This window comes from Solanum stenotomum, chromosome 5 (genome assembly GCF_019186545.1).
Source record: "Solanum stenotomum isolate F172 chromosome 5, ASM1918654v1, whole genome shotgun sequence".
NCBI classification, from domain to species: Eukaryota; Viridiplantae; Streptophyta; class Magnoliopsida; order Solanales; family Solanaceae; genus Solanum; species Solanum stenotomum.
In genome coordinates this window covers 49,957,551-49,960,315 of record NC_064286.1, presented here as the reverse complement: position 1 = coordinate 49,960,315, position 2,765 = coordinate 49,957,551, and positions in this window count along the sequence as shown.

Sequence of the window (2,765 nt, the reverse complement as noted above, 5' to 3'; positions counted from 1 at the left end):
CCAATCCTTCCATTTCAAGAAAATATTACATAAAATATTTTACTTTGACTATCATTTTCCATATACTTTTGGGAATTTTTGATTGGGTTGTGAGAAAATGGAATAGGTAGGGTAGGGTACCTTTAGTGTTGTATATTGAAATCCCATCGTGAATCGTGATGGAGAGATAAGTACTCCTTCATTTTTAATCTCAGATTCGAGCTCCAGTGAATATGAAACCGTTTTTGTTAGGAAGCACTTTTTAGCCCCCACAATGTGACACTTTCTGGTGTGATATCAGATTTAGTCAGGCTTCAATGTGGATATCGGACAACGAATGAAATCCAAAATAAAATAAAATGTGTGTATTGAAAGCCTCTATTCATGGATGATTTTATGACCATTTTCTCCTTATGTACTACTTTCTTTCTCTAGTCACATCACATCTTGAAACAACTCCATCATTTGTTGCCTTCAAATAGAAAAAAATGTACATTTGTTGACTTGGTCAGCTTGTGAAATTTGAACTTGTTAGTTGAAGTTGAATAATATCCAAATTAAGATCCCTAACCAACTTAGACAAATAAAGTTCTTATTTTAATTTCACCACCATGTAATAATAGTAGACTATGTTGCTAGACTCTTCAAAAATATTATCGTATCTATGTTGAATTTTTCAAAAATACTTTACATATCTGACACGGACGTATCGACATTAACAATGTGTACAAGGCTATACTGAGTAGTAGCTACTTGTTTGCCTATGCTTTTATTAAAGACAGACGTAGAACGCATGGGAGTTCTCTGTTACAATTGTATTTTTGTGGCCAAACACTCTGCTGCCTTTTCTTGCTTTTTCTGTCCACATTGCTTCTTATATTTGTTGCCTGTTGGTATTAGTTTTGGGTACGACATAAATCTGATATACATCTCAAAACTTAGCTAAAACAAGCAATATAAGCTTACATAGTCAAAGTTATGCTAAGATGAAAATGACTTTTCGTACGCAGAAAATAAGTTTCATAAGTGACATTTTAGTTTTAGCCCCTTCTTCCAAGACCTCCACTATCTTATTTCATAGTGTTCGTCTAGATTATATATAAATATTTTGAGATAATATGTTTTTATTTTCCTTCTAAAGAAACACATCCTTTAAGTTGATTAATCGTTTTGTCTATTCTTTAAATTTGATTTGAAGCGTCGATTTCGAATTTGAGGATGGATAAACACTTAATAGAAAATGCTTTTCCTTTGAATTAGTTCATCAATGTACGGATTCAAATTAATTGAGTCAATAAATTTCAAGTATCAATTACCAAATAATTAATCAAGAATTGATTGGTTTGAAACCTCTTGACGATGCAATATTGTAACAGCAGGGACCAATATGAATTATGATAGTATGTTAGAAGCGTCATTTATCACTATGTGAATTAGAAATAATCAGACTCTAATATACACATCGAGCATAAAAAATGGTAAGGATAGAGAACTAAAGAAGGAAATAGAGACCCTAATGTAATGATAAACCGACAAAAAGGGGTTTTAAGTCCATGTTAAACGCAAGGATTAGAGAGATAAAGCTCACTCAAATCATTATTATATTGGGACATTTGGTGGAAAAGCAAAGAAAATAAAATAAAACATATGGGCCAATATATTGACAAATCATATAATGCAAGTTCAAGATTAATGATCCAAGGCCCTGATTGTGGGGGAAAAAAAACTAAGTGGAATCCAGTTTTAATTAGGTGCACTCTGACATTAAAGAATTTTTTTCCTTTCTTAGAGCCTGTTTGGAACATTTTATTTTAGATATTTTTAAATTAAAATAGTTTAAAGCAGATTTTATAGTGTTTGGGTGAAATAAAAAAATGTTTTTTTTAAGTTAAGCTAATAAAAATAAGCCAAAAGTAATAAGTTAAAAATTGATGACTTTTGACTAAAGTCATAAGCCAAGAGAAATCTTAGTAGCTTAGTTATATGAAATTAAAATGTTTTTAAAAAAATAAGTTATTCTTTTTAAAACACAATAAAAAGAAAAGTACTACATAATTCTTTTTGAAACAAAGGAAGCATATAAATCGGTAAATAACTAGTGTTAACATATTTCTTATTTCTAATTACTTTTAGGGGCCTATTAGTGTGTGCCCTAAGATTGATTGCATCACTTTTTACATTAACTTCTATCTTCTTTTCTCTTTTTTATATATCGAAGGTGTAAAACATGTATCAACAAGGGTTATGATGGGACGATAGGTATTTTTTTTTCATTCTTAATCGGAGGATTTAGATTCGAGTCCCCTAAGTACAAAATCACCTTTTCTACGGAGCGCTTTCCCTCGATATGAAATTTTTCAATGAAAATTTGGATTTTATCGAATTCCAATATAGATATTGAAACACCGATCAGAAAACTTTTAAAAGAAAAAGTAAAGTAGGTCAACTTCCACATCTTACAATTGATTATTAAACCAATAAGTGTCATGTTTGATTAGTGTAAAATTGTACAATAATAAGTATCTAATGTAGGGACAAGTTAGAGATATTTGATGTATGAGTGAGATTACTTTTCCCTATTTTTGTCCAAGTTGAGAGTGTTATGGATTATGAGATCTCTATTAAAATGTCCCACATAAAACCAACCTTGTCTACAAATAAACATAAGTTGTCCATAAATAGACCCACACATGAAATAGCAATATGGATTCTTATTGAGTTAAAATTAAATAAATGTAACCTTTTTTGCTTTTGTGTTTGTCGTTTATTTTCTGTCTCAAGCATGC